Source organism: Malus domestica, chromosome 06 (genome assembly GCF_042453785.1).
Source record: "Malus domestica chromosome 06, GDT2T_hap1".
NCBI classification, from domain to species: domain Eukaryota; kingdom Viridiplantae; phylum Streptophyta; class Magnoliopsida; order Rosales; family Rosaceae; genus Malus; species Malus domestica.
Window position 1 is genome coordinate 17,528,414 of NC_091666.1, and position 24,188 is coordinate 17,552,601.

A 24,188-nucleotide genomic window follows, 5' to 3' on the forward strand; every position below is an offset into this window, starting at 1 on the left:
TCATGTCTACTATCCAATGTGATTCATGTACTTATATGATTACCTTGAATGTGATTTGGAACGACTTCCTAAATCTCATTCATACTTTGGCCAAAGATTCTTAATCATATCATAGAGTATTCTCCCTCAAATGGTTTGAAGGTTAGAAATCTCTTGTTGCGCATTCACTTGCCTCCATGGCTAAGTGGCTTAACCCCAACGATGCCGTAGACACCCTCGAATGGAGTGACTTTGACATAATCAAAGATCAAGGACTTAACCACAAGACAACTATGATGCCTCAGGTCAAAGGACTACTTTGCATTATCCCAACCATGAGTTCTCATCTGACATGAGTATGAGAACTCTTCGTTGATCGTGTTCAATGAACTCATTTCTTATTGAGCACCTACGTACTTGTCTTGGTGTCAGTCCCACCAATGACTCGAGACCAGTCACTCTCCCTAAGAGAAGACATAGCACATACTGATCTTAACGGACTGTCAATGCCCAATTGGCAATCCTATGATCAGGAACGTTTATGATATGTATATGAAAAAGAATGGTCTCATGAATCTAACTTCTTTAAATTGCATTCTCCTAATTACATATTACCTGGACTTATCGTTTTAGCATATAACATTTATATGAGACGGCTTAAAACAATAATCTTTGCCCTTGATATTAAACTAGATTAGTTTAACATGTGAAATGTCCGTAAAGTATCATCATATGATTGGTTTTAGGGCACATTTCCAACAATTATTGCCGGAGTTTAAACGCAGCAAAAAACAAAACCAAGCAGAGTTTTTCTACTATTGAATAATTGATGTTAGCTGAGTTAAGATTCCGACTAAGATAAAAGATGTCATGTTCATGCTTAATATCGTTATCTTATGCCAGGAGCAACCGATGGACTCTTCGGCAGCTGAAATGTATAGCTTAAGAGGTTTAACACGCCAAGGCAGTACAATGACCTGTAGGGTTGTAAGGGAAACCATGATTTGAGTGAAGGCCGCTTGATGTTCTTCAAGCCACTCGAATCAGTCTAAATCCTTGAGTTTCAAACGTGTAGAGCACACTTTCATTTTTCCCGCTGAATTAGCTATGAAAAGGCGAAGAAAATTTAATTTATCTTGCCGAGTAAAGACTGGAGTTGCTTTTTGGTCGTTGGGGGTGGAGCGTCGATAACTGCGCGAGCCTTATTTTTGTCCACTTCGATACCACGATTATGTACAAAGAAACCCAAAAAGTTGTAGGCCAATACACTAAAGATGCACTTGGCTGGGTTCATTTTGAGATTATGTTGGCGCATACGAAGGAAAGTTTGCCGAAGGTCATCGAGATGCGTTTGGCGACCCTTCGATTTAACTACTACATCGTCGATATACACTTCTATGACTATACCAATCAAGTCATGAAAGATGGTATTCATAACATGTTGGTATGTGGCACCAACATTTTTAAGGCCGAATGGCATGACTACCCATTCGTATGTCCCCAGTGCCCCTGGATAACAAAAGGTAGTTTTGTGAACATTGGCTTCGGCAATAAAAATCTGGTTGTAGCCAACATGGCCATCCATGAAGGACAACATTTCATGATTAGTTGGGGCATCGATTAATAAATTTGAAATTGGCATCGAATATTCATCTTTGGGAGTTGCCAAATTCAAATTATGAAAGTCAATGCAATGCGTAGAGCGCCACTTTTCTTTATCATTGGTATGATATTCAGCAACCATTCAACGTATCAAATAGTCTGAATCAACCCAGCTTTTAAAAGTTGAACCAGTTTGCCTTTTATGCCAAGTTGTAGTTGGTCGAGAATCGCCAAGAGGGTTGGCGAAAAGGCTTACAACCAATTTTGATGCATAATTCATGCTTGACGAGTGTTCGATCTAAACCAGGCATCTCATGGTAACTCTAAGCAAAACAATCTTTAAATTCGTTTAGCAATTTACAAAGTTCGCTTTTCATGGGTTGGGGTAACAAAGCACTAATGAATAACGGCTGAGGGTTATCAGCCGCTCCAACATTTATTTCCTCTAATAGGTCGTTGACTTAAGGCCGACTATCTTCGAGCTCAACTGGGGTAGCTTGGACTTTGTCAAGGGAAATGACATGACCATTATCTCATTCGGAGAGAAACTCTACGAGGTTTACTCTTGAATTCGGTTGTTTAGAAATAGTATACTAGTGGGCTAGCAGTCGTTCCATGGTAGATAAAACTGCGGCCCGGCGTTCGATCTGTTTGGTGTCAAACATCGGGATCGGTAATGTGGTCAGCCACCCCAAGTCTCGCCGAATCCTTCTGAACAGTCTTGGCGCCAACCTCAATGGCTTTCTGAACTGAAATTTGAGTCGACCTTTCTTCATTGTTGAAACATGGAAAAATGATGTAGTCGACGTGGTCGTTGTAGTAACATGCTTCGATCATGTTAGTTTTGAAATGTTGATTGTCGGCCGGATAAACCACGACCAATTTGTTGTCCCAAAAGATAAAGACTTTATATAAAGATGAAAGGATACAACCTGTTTGATGGATCAAGTCTCGACTGAGCAATGCGTTATACTCAATTTTTGAGTTGACTATGAAAAACGCAGTCATGTGATTTTGACCTACGATATTTACTTCTAACAAAAGTACCCCCTTAGTCTAGGACTTGTCACCGACGAAGCTACTCATGGTGACCCCTGATGAAATAAGTTCGTCATTAGAGCAACGTAGTGCTTTCATGATGAACACGGGCATGATATTGACCATTGCACCACAGTCGACGAAGATTTTAGAAACTGGATGTGAGCTGTAACATACAATGGCTTCAAATGATGTAGGTTGGCCGAGAACGGGGAAACAACTCGGCAAGAGCTGCTTTGAGTTTGTCTTCCTTTGTGGTCAAATCAATCTCTTCAGTGGCCACAAAATCGATTTGTGTGGTTTCTTCGGCAACCACGTCACTATTTAGGAAATTTGCTTGGGACGCGGTTGGCTAGAACTTGACAGGTCAGACATGAACCATACTGATTTCCATGTTGTCGAGGATCGAATGACCCATCAGGTCGTGATCTACTTCCGGACTTTCTGGCGACGTGTTCTTCTTGAAGGCAATTTTGTGAAAAACATGTTCATTTGAACAACATCTATGGCATGCAATTAACATTTAAAGGCAGAATCATGCTTGTATGTATGCACTCAAAAACAAAACATTGCCCATGAAATTCAAAGCCTAGTAGAAGGGTGAACCAAGACTCAACTCAAAACAAAGTGAGTTGAGAAATTTTATACCTTTGTTGATTCCTCTTTGCATAAGCAAAGGCTAATCACCCAAGGAGAGGGCCTTCAATCCTTGCTTCTTAGCTCTATGGATTTCTAGGATGAGGATGGTTGAAAGGATTCTCCAAGTTCCCAAAGTTGAGAACCTCTAATTTTTCCACACCAAGGAGAGACTCGAAGAAGAAATGAGTGACCTTGGAGGATGGAAGATTGCTAGCTAATCTCCTCCAAGGGGGCCGACATCCTAGAGAGAAAGGGAGAGACATTGCGTTCTCATATTTTCTCCAAAAGAAACCCTAATGAAGAAAAGGCTATAAAAACATATTTATACCTTCATTCATTGGAGTGGCAAACTTGTAATAAGTCCAAACCCACACCTTTATCAATATGGCTGGCCATAGGGTTTTATTGGGCTGTTTGAGCCTTTGTGAATTATTAGTCATTAAGTTGTCATACAACTTAAGTCAATGAGCTTGACGTTCGAAGCCCATTGGGCCTTGAGGCCCAAAACTAACCCGAGGTCTTTAACAAACTTTATTCGTTTGATTAATTAACATATTAATTAATCCTTGCCATAAATAATTAAACCATTTAATTATCCTTACTAATCTTTGTTGTTTCTTCAATCTCTACCTTACACAGTGTACGATCCATTAGGTTTCTTTTAGCGAGGCAGTGGGCGATTAGAACTCTTTCAAATCGATTGTGAATTGAAACTTACTTTCAATTCTCCCTTTAGTGATTATACACATTTAAGGCTTCCACAAACCATGAGTGACACCTAGCAGTATGTCATGGTTACCCAAGCTAATCAGAAGATGTGGAGAACCTATTCAGTTTAGGATTACAATGCAATACGGTCTTTCTCTAATACAATACTCTTGACCACATTGTTTGGTTTGATAGTTTATTCATGTCTACTATCCAATGTGATTCTCTTTCTTATATGATTACCTTGAATGTGATTTGGAACGATTTCCTAAATCTCATTCATACTCTGGCCAGAGATTCTTAATCATATTATAGAGTATTCTCCCTCAAACGATTTAAAAGTCAGAGATCCCTTGTTGCGCATTCACTTGCCTCCATGACTAAGTGGCTTAACCCCAACTATGTCGTGGACACCCTCTGACAGAGTGACTTTGACATAGTCAAAAATCAATGACCTAACCACAAGACAACTATGATGCCTCAGGTCAAAGGACTACTTTGCATTATCCCAACCATGAGTTCTCATTTGACATGAGTATGAGAACTCCTTGTTGATCGTGTTCAGTGAACTCATTCTCTATTGAGCACTTACGTACTTGTCTTGGTGTCAGTCACACCAATGACTCGAGACCAGTCACTCTCCCTAAGAGAAGACATAGCACGTACTGATCTTAACGGACTGTTAATGCCCAATTGGCAATCCTATGATCAGGAATGTTTAGGATATGTATACGAAAGAGAATGGTCACATGAATCTAACTTCTTTAGATCGTATTCTCCAAATTACATATTCCATGGACTTATCGTTTAAGCGTATAATATTTATATGAGACGGCTTCAAACAATAATTTTTGCCCTTTAAATTAAAATACATTAGTTTAACATGTGAAATGTCCGTAAACTATCATCATATGATTGGTTTTAGGGCACATTTCCAACAATCTCCCACTTGCACTAGAGCCAATCAGCTTGGTCATCAATGATGATACCTCTTCTGTAGTTATTTAAAAAATGGCTGAGTAGTAGGCTGAGACAATGGATATCTATATGTTATCCATAAAAGTAACCTTGAGAATAACGACGTCACCATTATACATGATTCTTAATCATGTGGTTTAGTCTCTCATTTGAGTTCAGATCATGATGAGACCTTGATTCCCTGGCTTGAGGTATCGCCCCATTAGTGTCGTAGTGTCGTAGTGTCGTTACACTAGAGACACTTTCTGGTTGGAACCGAATAGAGAGTTCATGAATGAACTTTCTCATCCAAACAACATTGTTGTAAGCTTCTATATGGCAATATATTTTGCATTCACAATGGAACACACTAAAGTCATTACTTTTAATGTTTCCATCCAAATATCTCTTTAGTCATAATAAAGAGATATCTGATTTTCTCTTCATTCATAATGAAGAAACATCTAATGATGGATTATATTTTAATCTAATACATTTACGCTTCCATTATGTTACTCTAATTCTTCCTCATTCTTGAGGAATCCATCCTTTATTATTTCTCAAATACTTAAGGATTCACTTGACAGTTGCCATGGTTCTGATCCTGGGCTTGCATTGATATCGTCTTGTACTGATCTTGGTACAACTCATATCAACGTTTTTTATACAATATGAAATACATAAATCACCTTTCTGCGTATACATAAAGGATTCAATTTACGCATTATTTCTTTGGGAGTCAAAGGGTACATTCCCTTTGAAAAGAGCTACCTCTTAGTCTCACTAGAGTTGTTCTTCTGATTGAAGTTTATCATCATATGAGAAACTTCCTAGCATCTTTTGTCTATCATTAGGGCTTGATATAATCCAATTATATCCTGAAATCTATCATTATATCCCATGTTTATAGACTATGTCTCCCATATACATTCTATCGTTATAGAATGTTTAAAGTCATAAATTTAACGAAGAAGTATTCTTTTCATTTCCAAAATTAATATATCATATATGTGTGTGTATATAAATTTAACGAAAGTGAAGTCCTTCCTTAGTTTCCGTCTCTAGAAGTGGTTTAACACTTCAACACTCAATGATTCAAAATCATCATAAGTCCATGTTGATGGACTATTTTTGTCAACCAACCATTATGTTCTAAACACAATTACAAACTTTCAAGAGTTGTTCAAGGCAACTCTCATTTCTTCATACAACAATTTGTAAATGAAGAATCATGGCACATAAAGTGTTCATGCCCTTGTGCTTACTTCTTAAGTTCCTTGTTCATGTAACAAAGAAACGAGCACTAATGTTTGCGTTAACTAAGGGTTGTTCTAAGGGTTGTTCAACGCAATTCTTACTTCTTCATACAACAATTTGTAATTGAAGAATTATGACATTAAAAGTGTTGTCACACTTGTGGCTTCGAGTGTGATGGCAACAGGAGGATTCTATGTCTGTGACAAACCATCATGATCTAGGTTTTAGACCGTAGGTGGAAGGTTAATCGCCAATTTACCCATTCTTATTTTCATTTTTACTGACCGCGTCTCAATGGTCATGAAACTTCGTAGCTTTAGCATTGTTTCCCACTAGGCGTGCCAAAATGTAGACCCTAAAAACTACTAAGCCTACGTGGCACGCAGGCCGAGTAATTAATAAGCTAACTACGTCCTTTGGTTGTGTGCGGGGTGTGCCATCTTGTCGGCCGAGCTCGGCCGAGGAGTAAAATATGTTATTATTGTGTTGAGCGTGCTGACTTCTCTATCTTGGGACGGCGACCGAGGAAGGAACACGTCTCAGCCTTCAAGTTCTAAAGCCTGAAGACAAGGCTGCTAGTCTTGCGAAGTTCACGGATCATTGGTGCCAGGTTCGGTCACAGTGATTATATTTGTAAGAGTATAAGCACGTCGAACTGGCACCAAACTATATAGACACAAGTACTCAAAAGAGATGTATGTCTTAATGATGAATGTGGTTCGGCCGTCAGAATGTCGAACTCTAAAACTTGTGAATATTTAATCATAAAACAACTCGATGTTCAATGCGCTGAGCCTAGGAATTTTTAACACCTCACTTCGCCGATAAGGCTAGTGAGATGACCCCTGCCAATAAGGACTTGAAAATCCTTTTTGACCAAGACTTAGATAGATAACCAGTCGCCCTCAACACAGTGCTGTTTATCCAAATTGAAGGTGCTCAACGATCGGCTAATTCTACGGCAACAGTGTTGTTTATCCAAACTGAAAATGCTACCGGTTGGCTTTACAGTGTTGTTTATCCAAACTGAAGATGTGTCAACGAGAAAAAGAGAATAAAAATCTCAAGGTTGTTGAGAGATTTCGCGTAGAGCGAGAGTTTGCATAGGGCAGTTTGTGTGTTGAATTGGAGGGGCTCCAAATGTTGCACGGTGTCTTGTATTTATAGCAACGAGCCTGCTTCTGGCCAAACTAAAGATATACTCGGATTAGGACTCCTCAACCCAATCCGATTAAACTTCGACCAATCCTAATCTCTATAAGATTCTGAACCAAACCTTCAAACAAACCAGGTTCATCAGTTAATCCCAAGTACTTTAGCTTTAAGACTCCTTATTATACCAGGATTCAACTACTTCACCTTTATCCGATATAATCCTATTCGTAGCAAGATTCGGCCAACCTCGACAGAGCCGGCCCATGACAAGACTTTACAAAGAGCCAACCCCAAAAGTATAGTTGTAATTAGCCCTTTTGGTTTTAATCAAAAGTTTCCCATTTTGTTGTAACCACAACAGACTCAGAATTCTATTGTTGTTGCTGCTGCATCACTGGATTTTTGCGTATCGAATTTTCTGGCTTCCAATGCACGCGTTGTTTCTGCATCGGTTTTGAGTCCTTTAGCATATGGCCAGTTGGATTTTCTTTATTTCTTGTTGCTGCAATTTGATTTTTGCTCCATTTCTACTTGATTTGGAGTTCTGATGCTTCAACATGTCCAGAATTTCTATGTACTTCTGAACTCTTGTCACCTTCAAGATCATAAACCAACAATTAGAATAGTACTAACAACGTGCAAGTAAAAGACATTTAAAACGTACTTAATTTTATAATACCTACACTCTTCTCTGCAATTTTAGATGGCCGGTGCCAACAATTCCATCCAATTTAATTAACTTCATCATCATAAGCTCAGTCAAATTCTCCACATCCATCGTGGAAACTTTCCCACCTGTAGAATCTGTTGTTTCCAAAGCTGTGACCTATTTACAACAGGAACGAAATTAATAAAAACAATTCAGTAGATATCAGTTAGGCTAGTTCGTCATTGCAATCTTGCGCCCAAGTTCGAATTTCTTTCCCTGCAAATTATGATTCATTTTAATTACCTAGCTTGCAAGCTTGTCCACTTCCAAGTTGATTTCAGCTAAGGATTTCGAAGATTTCTCTACACTTGAATTTTTTAGACACCTTTTTTCTCTACCTAAAATGTTCTCCACCAGCACGATCTTTGATCCTTGTTTAACTCTTGCCACATCAAGATACTTTTTGGAGCCCCTCTCTTTCTTTTTGTATATCAGCTTCTGATCCAGATGGTGCAACTTCATTCGCTCTGCCAACATTTTCTTCAATTCCCCTGCAAATTCGAAAACCAAATTCAATTAAACAAAACAATTTAATTGTTTCTTTCCAATCAAAAAACCAAAACAAAAGTTGGATTTGAAATTTCGTAGTACTAAAGCTTGCTTGGAAGCTGATTTGAATTTCGTGGTACGAAGAGCCATACTTGACTCTAACTTTGATTGTATGGATTGAAATAGAACTAGGATTCATCTCATCGGTTCTCTTTTGCACCAGCATTCCCCCTGGCTTGATTTCCAAGTCTACGCTATCGGGACCTCCACTGCCATCATCAACAGAGCGCTTACTTTCCGAAGAAAGCATTTTGTTCTTCTTTGAATTCATTGGCTCCATTTATAATCTATTTCTTAATCATGTTAGCTAAGACCAAGAGAAAAGAAAACTACTTGAACAAGAAACCTCAAAAGAAGCTGAGAGTTTTCGTTCAATGTTCTTTGCTTGGATTCAAAGTAACCCAATACAGAAGAAAGAACCTTTCGATCCCTACGATGGAATAAAAAAAACACCCAATTGTGAAAGAATTAGGAAGAAATGGTGCAAAACCAAAACAACAATTTCAAGTAATACAAACAGCATTTTTCTATCAATGAGAATAGCAAAAGGGAATAAAGGATTAGGTGAGCAAAACTACAGACTAAGTGAGACAAATGACGAAAACATGATCAAAACTTTATCTAAGAGAGAGAGACGCAGAGAAGAAATTGAGATCTACTCAAAGCTATATAGAAACCAATGGCAAATGGGAAAGATAAAGGAGAGAGAACTAATGGCCAACAGAGAATGTGAAGTGAGTGAAGGGAATAAATCCCTCTGATAAATATACAAAGAAAGAAAATAAGGGGGAAAAAGGGAAATCCACATCAGTTTACGTGAGGAGAGGGACAAAAGAAAAAGAGGAAAATATTTAGATTTTAAGGTAAAACAAAATCAAAAATGGCAAATAACAATAAGCATTTTACATGCAGTATTCAGACCTTTTAACCCTTTTTTCCTTCTTATTCAAGTTTGTCGTTATGTGTGTTGATGTATACTCACAATCCAACACCAAAACAAAGAAAATTAATGTAGGAAAAGAGTATACGATACGGCTATCTATTTCTCTTCTCAGAGTAACTTACATGACACCGGTACACACATATTGATTTTCGTGCTAATAATAGGGTTATCTATGTTGGAAGTTTTGAGACTCTTGTCCCACATTGGGGAAAACAAGATTCTCAAGGGTCTTTATATAGATTTAGTGCTTTAGTCTAGTAATTATAATATGGGCCATTTGGAAATGGATTGAAGGCTTGAGCCTTATGGTTGTGTGGATTAGGCTTGTATAATATAGCCTAAATACAATTAATATTAATTAATCAAGACAAGGGCCTAAACCCTAAACCCTAAATTTAAAAATAATCTGATTCATTAATTTTAATTTTCGGATTAAGTTTTTAATTAATTTATTATTAATTAAAAACGTTTTGATTAAAAGACACAGTTCTTAGAAAAGAGTTGTGAACCTTCAAATACACTGAACTGGTATTTGAAAGGGTGTGAAACAGCCTATATATCTGCAATCCATGGTATCCAAATGAATCATCTTTTCTTCTTCCTTTTCTTCCGTACAAACTTTCCAGAGAGAGTAAACACACAAAGTAATTCGCTAGAATTCTATAATCCAGTGCGGGTTATAGGATTAGGTAGTTGTATCCTGGTCGAGCAGACGTTATAGAACCACAAGCACAAGAGTGGGACGGAATTACTGTTCGAAGGACATAGCTTTTACGCTAGCCTTTACCTTCTGTAATCAAGTTAGTACCGTTGATATTCTTATATTAATTTCTGTATTTATTGTATACTTTTCATTCTGTATAGCAAGTACCTTTTGTGAAATAAAAATTGTGAATTTCAAGTTCTGTTTATTTCTGTTATTCTGTTTATTTCTGAATTGTTCTCCAACAATCTGATCTGATCAACTGTGTAAGCCCTAGCACGTTAGCGCGCGTACTCTTCCTCTATCTATGAGTGAGACTCTATCCAAATCTATTTATCTCCCCAACATCAAAGCGAGACCCATCAAAATCTGCCATTTGTTGGGTGACACCTTCTTTTCTATGAGCACCCCACCATTGAATGATGAACCTTGCTAGTCTTCGCCTCGAATCCAACTAAGGGAGGACACACAGCACATTGTTCAATGATCTCAATGCATAATCCAACATACTTGTATCTCTAATATGTAGCCAAGCAAAAAGCTATGTGCAGAGAAATACACATCTTTACATCATTAACACAGAATGACACGATAACAATAAACCCGTGCCATAAAAGTTCTTCTTGCGTGTCACATAATTGAAAAAGAAAAGCAACATAGAATTGAAAAGCAGACATGTGAAGGAAAACTTAACAGAAAGAAAATTTCAGCTAGTCGGCACCTGTCTGGTTGCCTAAACGTGGTTGGTTCTGAGGGACAATACTGTCATTGTCTAATAGAAAATAATTGGTTTGTATTGTATAAAGCAAAAAATTAGGCTTTTTATATTAGCACTTCACAAAATGTTGAATGCACTCCACATTAAAATTTAGTATTAAATGACTTATTTACCCTACTATGCTATGACAATTTTGACCTTATTAGGTTTTAAAAGAAAAAAAAAATTCTATATACACCCTAAATCACTTTTAACGTATTATTTATCTTCTTCAACTATCAAAACCCCTTCAACCCTCCATTATTGAACAAAACCCTATCCAATGAAACTACAAACATATTAATTGAGAAAAATTATTTTTGACGAATGAAACATGAAATCGATATTTCGGAAACTTTACATGAGGTAATGACACACCCCGACCGAGATCAAGGCATGCTGGCCATCACGTGAAAGTGAGGTAGCCAAGTGCACAGTGCAGAAGCAATAAAGATAAGAATATACGAATAATTAAAAACCAAATTACTAGAGTGCACTACTAAAAGAAAGTGATAGGAGTTAGTTACAACACTAAACACTCCTAATCAGAGCATAAAGTCTAGGTGCAGTCTAATAGGACAAGTACTAGTTACACAGTACCAGGAATGTCCTACTGTTATTCAAATAGGTCAGAACTGCTGATGATCCCGAGCCACCGACAACAAGCTTACTTAAAATCTGGAAGGGCGCAAAACAGAAAACGTGAGTGGGCAAAAACAAATGTTTTACAAAATCATTTCATTTATCAATATACTAATCCCTCGTTGTAAAACATGTATAATTTTTCCCAGAATCAGAATATAAGCATATACATAATTAGATATGAAATTTATCAACTCAATTCATGCTTCACATAATCATATTCATATGTATGCCATGCCAAAATATAACAAAGTAAACAATCCAGGTAATAATAATTTCATAGAAATATGATATGTTAGCCGAAACTTTTATGGTAGTCTGTACGGCTGAATTCATAGCTCACACTCAATCTAGCCGAAGTCACTACTATGACCTATACGACAATATACTGCACATAAGTCGGAACCCCTAGATAGGGTCTGTACAACAAGATTGGGTGTAATATAATTATGCTCAACTCTATTCTCTCATAATAGTCGGGAGATAAATCGCTAGTCACCTGCGAGTCGGAACCATGAATAAGGTATGTATGACAAGACTGTGCACTTAAGTTGGATCCAATATGAGCATATAGTGCGGGAGGTGACGTAAATAAATAGGCATGTACTTCATATCTCTGGCTAAATCACAATCACCCTAGGTGCAGTTTTATGAGCTCAACATTATTCGATCACATATCACATCATTGATGATTCACTTAGCCAAACATAACTTACCTGAACTTACCTGTGCCTCCACAGCACCACATTGATATATATATATATATATATATGCAACCATGAAATGCATATTCAAAATATAAAAGCATTTGGCATATTATTTCAAAGCATACTTTCCTTATAAATGCATTTCTCGGAAATATACCAAGTATATAAATATATACTAAAAACAAAAACCCACTCACTAGTATGTCGAAGGGTCGTAGCCCCCGAGTCGCCCGTGGGTACGCTCGTCCTCGGGATAAGTCTCACCTATATGCGAATTAACTATAAAAACGTTATTTTTAAAGCACATAGACAAACTAGCTAATAACTTCTTATACATTGCTCAAAATGGGTATATGAATATACCACAGTGATCTACACAACCTCAAGATCATCCCCATATTTTTAGAAATATTTTTGGACATCCCAAGCGCCGCCACACACCGGCAAGGGTACGGCAAAACGCGCCCCCACGCGCGGCCCAAACCTGACGGATTCCTTAACCACCGTTAGGGAATATTCTATTAAACCTAATAGATTCTGCTAAAATTGACTGACGGTGTCAGCATATTCAGGCGAGTCGCCGGGAAACTAGGTAAAACTTTAAAACCCTTGTTCTCACTCTTTTCTTCACCAAAACTTATGAAATTTAAACCAAAATGAAGCTAAGGACAAGTAGAAACACTATATAACAATTTGGGTCCTTGAAATTCACGAGAACACGTGGGAAATTACCTCGACTTTCTGGCCAAATGTAAAACATGTCGATCTCCACTTTCCGACGTCCAAAATCCTCAAAGGAACTATCCCAAGCCTCCCAGGGACCTCACAAAGCTTCCTATAAGCTTCAAATTCCATAAAAACAAGCCATAAGTTTTTGCATGAACAGTACCTCATTCACGTGATTTCAAAGTAGTTCTTACCTGTAAATGGTATGGATGTGTTCGTCTGAGCTTCACGAACATAATGGTGCCATTTTCCACTTTGATCCGTCGTGTTTGCAAAGGTTTTGGTTGGCGTCCGTACGAGTTCGAAGGAGAGAGAGAATGAGAGTCCGAGAGAGATAAGAGGGTACGGGAGAGAGAAGAGAGAGAATGTGTGTGTGTGGCCTAGGATTGGTCAACCACCAAAAAGTACCATAATTTAATCCTAATTGGTTCCAAACAATTAGTATTTAAGAATATTAACCCAAAGCTACACTTAAACCACATTACACAACTAGCGTCCAAGGGTATTTTCGTCAATTCACGCCATCAATAAATATATATTTGGGACGGGCTGTGACAGGTAAGACTTCATATTTTTTTATTGTTTTAGTGATTTTGACGACATCGATAATTATTGAATCTTGCTTTTGATGTATTATTCAAGCTTCTATGTTTGTATTCATCTTTTAGGGATCACAGGGATTACATGAAGAATTAAACACCTAAAATTACCACCAAATATTAAAATTTGAAGACATGGGTTTTAATAGTGGAATTGAAAACAACCCACATATGTTTTAAATCTCAGACGGCATCTTTTGTCAAAATTCCAGTTGGCATTTTTTTATCCAAATTAAAAACTTTCTAAGATTTGAGAAATGTGGGGTGTAAAGAAAATATGGGGTGCATGTAGAAAATATAAGGAGTATATTAAGAATGTGGGGTGTGAGGGTATTATGGGAAAGTATGTAGGGTGTATTAGGATAATTTTTAATTGAAAAAAACAAATATGCGGTATATTAAGTATGGGGTGTCAATATAATAAGCAAAAAATTATTATATTTTATAGAAGGTGAGTTGTAGACGTGCATGGTTCAATTTGATATAATAAGGTCATCTCCAACCGAATGGTTCAGAAGGCCAGAAGGCCGAAAATAGCCCTAAAACCATCTCCAACCAAGGGCCAAGCCAAAAGGCTCATGGGTCCCACTGGACCAAAAAGGGCCAAAGGGCCAACTGGCCGGCCCAAATAAGCCAGCCAGCCGGGCTAAAAAATTTGAATCTCAACAGCTAGCCGTTATTTTTTATTTTTCATTTTTTTTTACAGTTTTTTTTAGGCCAAAAATTTAAAAAGAATATTTAATTAAAGCCCAGAAAGGTGATTGGTTCTATGTGAGGATATTGCTTTTATAAGTATGTTTGATTGCTCAAACCTCTCTCACAGCCGACGTGGGACAAATATAATGGGGGCACCAAATGTAAGCTTTCTATTAGAGGTGGCAAATGTGCATTTATACATGGTAAATGTGCATTTAATTTAAGTTGTTTTAGTTTTTAAATTTAAATAATATGTTTGGCCCTAGGTTGGATATAGTTTTTTGTGACAGGGCTAAAACGAGCTTTATGGCCCTTTGGCCCTCGGTTGGAGATGGTAAAAAATATAACTATGCACTGTTCATTAAAATATTAATTTTTTGGAGAACCAAAGGGTTAAAATGAGTAATCTGGCTAGCTTTTGGTGAGAGATGGCCTAACAATATAGTCATCTGTCATTTTGCACACCAAAGCTCTGCAATCTCATTTTTTTTTTTTTTCGACACGAGAATCCACGACTTCTTTTTTTTTAAAGCAGGGGAACAACAAGGCAAAGAAACCAAAAAACAAGAAAGCCTACAGAGAGGCAAACACAAAGCAGGAAACCAAGTAATGAACGGGGATACAACAGAGACACCGCCACCTAGTGGAGACGTCACCCCAAACATCACAAAGCAATCAATGAGGACACGGGAGCCCATCATTGTTCAAAACAAAGATCAACGAAGATGGGGGCCGCTCGACCCAAACATAATCACTCATCTCCGTAAAACCAACCGACGCCATCTCATGCGCCGCACCATTAGCTGATCTAGGTACCCAAGACCAGCGACAGAACTGGAAGGCCTCCCCAAGCTGTTTGACCTGAGCCAACATAGGGAAAAACTCCCAACTGCCCATCTCTAGAGAACCAGAGAGACAATTAACAGCATCAAGAGAATCAGATTCAATAATCAGAGCATTGATACCCAAAGCTGCACCCAATTCATAACCACGAAGCAAAGCTAAAGCCTCAGCTGCAGCAGCCGAGGGAGCAGAAAGAGGGTACCTTGCAGTAGCAACAAACCTCCCATCCGCAGCCCGCATAACCACCCAGCGAAACCCAACTTTGAAACCTTTGACCAACTAGCATCAACATTTATCTTGATGAAAGGAAAGGTAGGAGCACACCAACGCGAAGCATGCCCCACCCTATCAGATCCCTCCGACCTGGACACTCCCAAAATATCTTTCAAAGCCAAGAAAGAGCCCACAGCCGTAGATAAAGCAAACAACACTTTAGAAGGATTAGTGGGCACCTTATTAAACATAAAGTCACAGCGAGTCTTCCAAATAAACCAACAGGTATAAGCAATATAAGACCGCATCCACTTAGCATGGGTAGAGGACGCAAAGGAAGAAGACCATACATCCTTTAACCAATCCACCCAAGAGTGAATAGCATCACGATTAATTTTGTAGTTCAAGGCACCTCCAAACCAAATAGGCTCAACCCACGAACAATTAAGAAAAAGATGCTCAATAGTCTTATCATGGCAAAGACAAATAGGACAAGTAGAGGAAATTGAGGACTTTCTGCGAAAAAAGGGCCGTACAAGTAGGAAGACAATTGTGCAAAGTGAGCCATAGAAAATTGCGCAATTTCGGAGGCACCTCAAGCTTCCAGATAGCCTTCCATAACCTCGAAGGAACCCCACGAGCAGTAGAAAGCTGATTATCCCTCAAAGCAAGCGATCTACTTTGAATCCACCGGTAACCCGACTTGACCGTGTAAATACCATTCTTACTACATCCCCAAATAATCCGATCCTTGTGACTCAAATCACCAATTGGAGTGTCCTCAATAGCCTTTTTATCCGTATCCGAGAGGAAAGGCAGGAAGAAATTAAGATCCCACCTCCTAGAAACCGGACAAATAAGTGAGCTCACACACAAACTAGAGGTAACTGGAACTGACCCAAGAGGCAGAGGATAACCTAAAGGCAGAGACGGTAACCACTTATTCACCCACACCTGCACATCCTGACCTTCCAAAATTTGCCAATGGGAACCAAGTTTAAGCAAATCCCTTCCCGTGATAATACTAGACCAGGCCCAAGAAGCACGACCACCTTTCGTTGCTTCCTAAATGTTGCAATGAGGGAAATAACGAGCCTTAATTACATGAGCCCACAACAAATTAGGGTCTGAAACCAAGCGCCAACATTGTTTAGCTAACAAAGCATCATTAAACTCCTGGAAATTCTGAAAGCCCAATCCACCTAAGTCTTTTGGAAGACCCAAAACATCCTTGGAAACCCAATGTATTTTGCGAGCTCCATCCTTGTTACCCCACCAAAAATCTGCCACCAAAGAATCAAGCTCCTGACAAACAATGGCAGGGAATTTAAAAATACTCATAGGGTAAGCAGGAATAGCCTGAACAACAGCCTTAATCAGCACCTCTTTTCCGGCTCGGGACAAAGAACTTTGTTTCCAGCCTTGCATTTTCTCTAGAATTTGCCTCTTCACATAAGAAAGGCCCCGCTTCTTAGACCGTCCCCAAATAGCAAGAACCCCCAGATAGGTCCCAAGATTACAAACCACAGCCATACCAAGAATACTCCCCATGTGGGCAGAAAGCGAAGCCGAGACATTTGCCCCAAAGAAAATGCTAGATTTCAATAAGTTGACATTTTGCCCCGAGGCTTCACAATATGTAGCAAGAAGATCGCTCAGATGCCGACAGTTATTCTCATCAGCTCGTAAGAAAATTAAAGTATCATCAGCAAAGAAAAGATGGGATATAACTGGTCCCGAGAAACCCATCCGCACACCAACCAGTCGCCTTTAATCCACCTCACCCTGAATCATTCGGGAGAGAACCTCCCCAACCAATATGAATAAATAGGGAGAAAGAGGATCCCCCTGACGGAGACCCCTGGAGAGAGCAAACCTATTCCCAGGTTGCCCATTTAGAAGAACATTAAACTGAACCGAATTAACACAGCCCATGATAAGCTTTCTCCACATCGGATAGAACCCCATCTTTTCCATAACTGCCTTCAGAAAATCCCATTCAACCCTATCATAAGCCTTCTGCATATCAAGTTTAATGCCCAACTCAAATTTATTCTTTGCTTTCCTCCCTTTCAAAAAATGAAAGATTTCATGAAACTATACCAATACTATCCTGAATTTGTCTACCCACCACAAAAGCATTCTGAGAAGGAGAAATAATGGTCGGCAGTAACACTCTCAGTCTATTGGTGATAACTTTTGACAGAATTTTGTAAGAATAGTTACATAAACTGATAGGCCTGAATTGTGAAACAGATTCAGGATTTGCAACCTTTGGGATAAGAACAATATGAGTATCATTCAGAGTACCTGGGATGGTAGAGTCCTGAATCAGAGCTTTAACCAAAGCTAAAACATCCGCTCTGACAGTCTCCCAAAAAGACTGGTAAAACACCCCTTGGAATCCGTCCGGGCCAAGAGCTTTCAAGCACCCCATTTCCAAGGCTGCCTCCTTAATTTCGTCATCCGAAACCGTCACAACCAAAACCATATTCATAGCATCAAAAACCACAGGATAGATACAGTCCAATAAGGAACCCTAGTTCCGAGACCCAGCCGAGCTGAAAATGTCAACAAAATGATTCTCCACCAAGTGACAAACCTGATCAGGATGCTCCACCCAACACTCATCCTCATCCTTAAGCTTCACAATGGTGTTCCTACGACGCCGGTGCAAAGTTAAATGATGAAAAAACTTAGTATTAGCATCCCCATCTCGCAACCATTTGACCCTAGAGCGCTGACACCAAAAACTTTCTTCCTGCGCCCTTAGATCATCAATTAATTGAGATTTGTCCCTTATCACATCTTGGTTTGGACCCCAATCCCTCTGGAGATCATCTAATTGAGCAAGGAGATCTTGAATTTGAAGGCCCCGCCTCTTAAACTTGGTACTGCTCCAGCGACACAAACTAGACCGGCAAGCTTTTAATTTTCTCCCCCAATTCAACAAAACATCACCGTGCTACATGTGCTCCCAACAGGTACGAACCAAATTCTGACACTCCTCCTCCTTAGCCCAAAAAGCCTCAAACCTAAAAAGCTTCCTTCCTTTCGGACCATCCAAATCAGACTTAATTATGAAAGGGCAATGCGTAACAGTGGAGTTAGGCCAAAGGTCCTACCATAAATCATTAACAAGGACCCTATCAAGCCGTTCCTCCACCCAATCCCCATATCTCAATCCTCGCCAAGTAAAAGCCGACCCATTGAAGCCCAAATCAAACAAATTCGAAGAATTCATGAAATCCTCCAAATACCTGGGCCTATTATACAATACCTCAACCCCTCCAGACTTTTCATAAGCCCAAATGTACTCATTAAAATCCCCACCACATATCTAAGGAATCTCCAAAAGAATAAAGTGATTTAACATCCAACCCCAAAACATTTGTTTTTCATTTCTATAAGGAGTCCCATACACCCCAGTGACACGAACCCATCTATTATCCCCTTTAGTGCGCTGAACAGCATCAATAATATTATGTGAAGAAAAAACAATTTGAACCTCCAGTGTGTCATCCCACCACAAGCTTAAGCCTTCAGCCCTACCAATAGGCGAGACGTTAAAACCGTTCAGAAAACCCAATCGCCTCTTCACCCCATCAATTCTATGATCTTTCATCTTAGTTTCAGATAAAAATATCATAGAGGGTCTCTTATTACAAATAAGCCCATGTAGAGCCCTAACTGCCGTGTCCGACCCTAGACCACGGCAGTTCCAAAAAATATAACTCATGGCTGACTTGTGGCTATTGAAGGCCAGCCGCCACCACCCCGAGCCATCTTGCCCACCTTGTTTTCCAAACTCTGATCCTGGTCAGTTTCTGAGAAATCCTCCAATAATTCCCTCATGTCACGAGCCTCACATGGGACTTCCCGACTCTCTTCCTCCGCAAGAAAAGCCTGTTCCACCACTAAACAAGTTTCCTTAAAACTCATGCTCCTCTATAAGTCAGCCACCCTACCTTTACTAGTCTCCTCTATACCAAGACCCCTGAACTTTTTTAGCGGAGAAGTAGACAGCTCCAAGCTCTGCGTTTCCATTCCCCTTTTAGTACCCCATTCAGCTACTCTACCTAAAGTGAAGAAATCCTCAGTAACTGCTAGGAGAAAACCTGATTTCCAGCCACCCGCATGTTGACTTCCTGAAAAAACTAGAATGTGAGTAGCCTTCCTCAACCGCCGTTATAGACGGACGGTCCCCATCAGCCTCATTCCCTGGAACCTGGTCAGTTGAAACCAAAAATCGTGGCTTTCGGCGCCACTTCTTTTTACTGCTGCCCTGGTGAGCAGAACCCACCCCAGATGCAATACCCCGAGTTACATCCCCCCTTAGTGAAGTCAAGACTCTTCCTCCCCGTTGGTTCTAAGACTGAGGAAGACCAGAGCCCCTCACCTCACCAGCCTGTCGTCACTCACATCCCAACATTTAACATTCTCAAAGGCTCTATAACATCCCTAACTGGAGGCACATTTGTCCACTCCCCATACGCAGCCACCCCTTCACCAGGAGCCATAAAATTGCATTCTATATTACCATGCACAATGCGTCCGCATCGGTAACAGAAATCTTGGAGCCGTTCATACCGAAAATCCACCTAAGTATCACGGTTCTGGTCCCTCTGAATCCAACAACCATTACATAACAACTTACCCGTATCAATTAGGAGTCTAACTCGCAAGAACCCACGAGCTTTACCTGGATCCTCCAAAACTATAAACTGTACAACCGCTTGAGTAAGACGTTGAATATTAGCTGAAGAAATGAAGCCCAGTGGAATGCCACAAATCTGAACCTAGAAGGGAATAGTCTCCATCTCAACTTCCTCCAAGGCTAGCTCCAGGGGCCATTTCTTGACAGATAACACCTTCTTCATCACTGCCCATGGTACATGTTCAAGAATTTTGAAGGCCATACTTTCATCTTGGACCGAAATAAGAAACGTATTATCCCTTACCCATTTGATGTCAACCTTTCCCAAATCTTTCCAAGCCGATATGAGAATATTCCTAACTCCCCATTTGTTCAACAGTTTACTCGTCAGAACTTTCCCAATCAATTTGACTCCTTGCTCCATAGACGATAAGTCCAACGCCTGATCCAAATAGACCACAAGCTCCTGTTAGAAATGTGCCCTAAAACCAATCATATGATGATACTTTACGGACATTTCACATGTTAAACTAATATAGTTTAATTTAAAGGGCAAAGATTATTGTTTAAAGTCATCTCATATAAATGTTATACGCTTAAACGATAAGTCCAAGGAATATGTAATTGGGAGAATGCGATCTAAACAAGTTAGATTCATGAGACCATTCTCTTCCGTATACATATCCTAAACGTTCTTGATCATAGGATTGCCAATTGGGCATTGACAGTCCGTTAAGATCAGTACGTGTTATGTCTTCTCTTAAGGAGAGTGACTGGTCTCGAGTCATTGGTGTGACTGACACCAAGACAAGCATGTAGGTGCTCAATAGAGAATGAGTCCACTGAACACGATCAACAAGGAGTTATCATACTCATGTCACATGAGAACTCATGGTTAGGATAATGCAAAGTAGTCATTTGACCTGATGCATCATAGTTGTCTTGTGGTTAGGTCCTTGATCCTTGACTATGTCAAAGTCACTCCGTCAGAGGGTGTCCACAGCATAGTTGGGGTTAAGCCACTTAACCATGGAGGCAAGTGAATGCGCAACAAGGGATCTCTAACCTTCAAACTATTTGAGGGAGAATACTCTATGATATGATTAAGAATCTCTTGGCAGAGTATGAATAAGATTGAGGAAGTCGTTCCAAATCACATTCAAGGTAATCATATAAGTAAGAGAATCACATTGGATAGTAGACATGAATAAACTATCAAACCAAACAATGTGGTCAAGAGTATTGTATTAGAGAAAAACCGTATTACATTGTAATCCTAAACTGAATAGGTTTTTCACCTCTTCTGATTAGCTTAGGTAACCATGACATACTGGTAGGTGTCACTCATGGTTTATGGAGCCCTAAACGTGTATAATCACTAAAGGGAGAATTGAAAATAAGTTTCAATTCACAATCGATTTGAAAGAGTTCTAATCGCCCACTGCCTCGCTAAAATGAACCTAATGGATCGTGCACCGTGTAAGGTAGAGATTGAAGAAACAATGGAGATGAGTAAGGACAATTAAATGGTTTAATTGTTTATGGCAAGAATTAATTAATATGTTAATTAATCAAACGAATAAGTTCGTTTTAAACCTTGAGTTAGTTTTAGGCCTTAAAGCCCAAATTGGGCTTCGAATCGTCAAGCCCATTAGCTTAAGTTGTATGACAACTTAACAAACAAACTTCAAGAAGCCCAAAACAACCCAAAGGCTTGGGAAAACCGGTCATATAGAGAGGGGTAGTGAACTTGGCTTAATTGCAAGTTTGTCACTCCATTGTGAGGTGGTATAAAGGCAACTTTATAGCCATTTCATCCTTAGGGTTTCTTTTAGAGAAAAGATGAGAACACAAGCTCCATTTTTCTCTCTAAGAGGCCGGCCACCCTAGAGGATTATAGCTAGCAATCTTATTTCCTCTAGGTCACTCATCTCTTCTTCAAGTCCTACCTTGGTGTGGGGACTTAGAGGTTCTCAACTTTGGTTTAACTTGGAGAATCCTTTCAACCATCCTCATCCAAGAAATCCATGGAGCTAAGAAGCAAGAATGAAGGCCCTCTCCTTGGGTGATTAGCCTTTGCTTATGCAAAGAGGAATCAACAAAGATATAAAGTTTCTCAACTCACTTTGTTTTGAGTTGAGTCTTGGTTCACCCTTCTACTAGGATTTGAATTTTATGGGTAATGTTTTGTTTTTTAGTGCATACAAGCATGATTCTGCCTTTAATTGTTAATTGCATGTCATAGATATTGCTCAAATGAACATGTTTTTCACAAAATTTTCTTCAACTCCTCCACTCCACTATTCTCCATTGGAGAATAACACAAATTGACAAGTTGCCAAACCAGAACTACAAAGTACACTAGACTCGCTGCACCAACCCTCAGTATAATTCCCCAGAATAATCTGATAAACGTCTAAAGCCATGACTCACTACACCCTGATAGATAAGGGAAAATGAACAATCCCATAAATGCATTCACTATCATATACCTGAACGGGATAGGTGAAATACACATTGGAGATACACCTGTCGCCGAGATCCCAAATGGCCAATAAATGACATATTTAAGACCAGGACTCCCCCTTGAATAGATCCTCATAAATACATAAACGAACAGTAGCTCCAAACAGTACATTTAAAAATCCCCTACCCACCAGAAACTTGTGAGGAAGAGTTAAAGCCTGATACCGTCGCACAGGACCAAACCACCAAACGCTCAGCAAAACCCCCCAATTAATTGACCAATCAAACCAGGAATTTAAGACCCCACCTACACCCACCCAAAACCCCAACCGTAAAAGGATAAAGCGCCACATACCCACACAACCAGCAAAGAACCGAAGGAACCAACAAAGAGAGACAAGACAGGGAAACAACAGGAACACAGCAGAACAAAGAGAGCAAACAACACGCACAAAGGCGGATCTCACAAAGGAGAAAACACTCTCACACCGGAGAGAACATTCATCTAAATGGCTCAGCTGTGCAATCTCATTGGTTAACACATTATACACTTCTAAAAGCCTGTGGATGGGGACTGTTCATTGACAGTGCCTACCCGGTTTCGTCTCATTACATTATACACTTCTAAAAGCCCGTGGATGGGGACTGTTCATTAACAGTGCCCACCCGGTTTTGTCTCATTCTCTTCATGATTTTTCAGTTTTAATGGGGTTGTATGGTGAATTGGCCATTTTGCCCCTCTCTCATTTTCTTTCACTTTTCACTTTCCTCTTCTTTTCTTCTCTTTCCGTTTCTCTCTGTTTTTTGGTTTCGATTCCGATCGAATTCTCTACAAGGTGTTTGCCATTTTTTCCCCTGTTTTCCACGAAGGAATCGCTCGCGTCTAGGTATGTTGATTTATACGTTTGTTTACTTTCTGTTTGGTTAGGAAGAAAATTTTAATTGATTGTTGCCAAGTTCGGCTCTTCAGCTTTTTGCCCAGCTTTTTCTTTGTTTTTTCATGCTCTAAGTCTAATTGTTATCTCTAATTTTGTATTTTGGTTGCAGGAAACCTTTTTCTTCCAGTTTCAGGGTTTTATTCTTTGAGCTTGTGTTTTAGTTAAACGGTTAAACATATCTCAGAAACACATGTGGATGATCATATGATTAATTTTTTGGAAGAGAGAGAGAGAGAGAGAGAGAGAGAGAGAGAGAGAGAGAGAGTTAAAAAATGTAGTCTATGTGAGTTCACATAATTTTCCTTTCACAGTTTCATTGCGGTGCAGATTAGCTTAACCATTATCTCTTAAGAGCTAGAAAGGTTATCTAGAGGATTACATGTTATAGGTTAAAAATTGAGGAGACAATATGACTAATAGATCAGGACAAAAACTGTGTATCATTTTGAGGAAACAATATGACTGATTTGGATTTTTTTTTCATTGGTGAAAAAAGATGGTTAGCAGTAAATTGATTGTATTTTTATTTCTATTGAATTCAGGTAGCCATGATCAATTTTTCAGTTTGATTTGAAGGAATTTCTTGCGCAGAAGAGCTAGGGTTTCTTGGTGGTGCATCTGGGTAATTTTCTTTTGTTAAAATTTTGGGGCTTTTGTTATTGTGATTTCGGGTATTGTGATTTTGGGGATTTTGTTTGTAGGTTT

At 39.3% G+C, this 24,188-nt stretch overlaps 1 pseudogene; it reads right to left on the minus strand.

The window, feature by feature from the left end:
• Positions 1 to 7,494: 7,494 nt before the first annotated feature.
• Positions 7,495 to 9,036, minus strand: LOC103420228 (BAG family molecular chaperone regulator 1-like; annotated as a pseudogene).
• Positions 9,037 to 24,188: the final 15,152 nt, after the last annotated feature.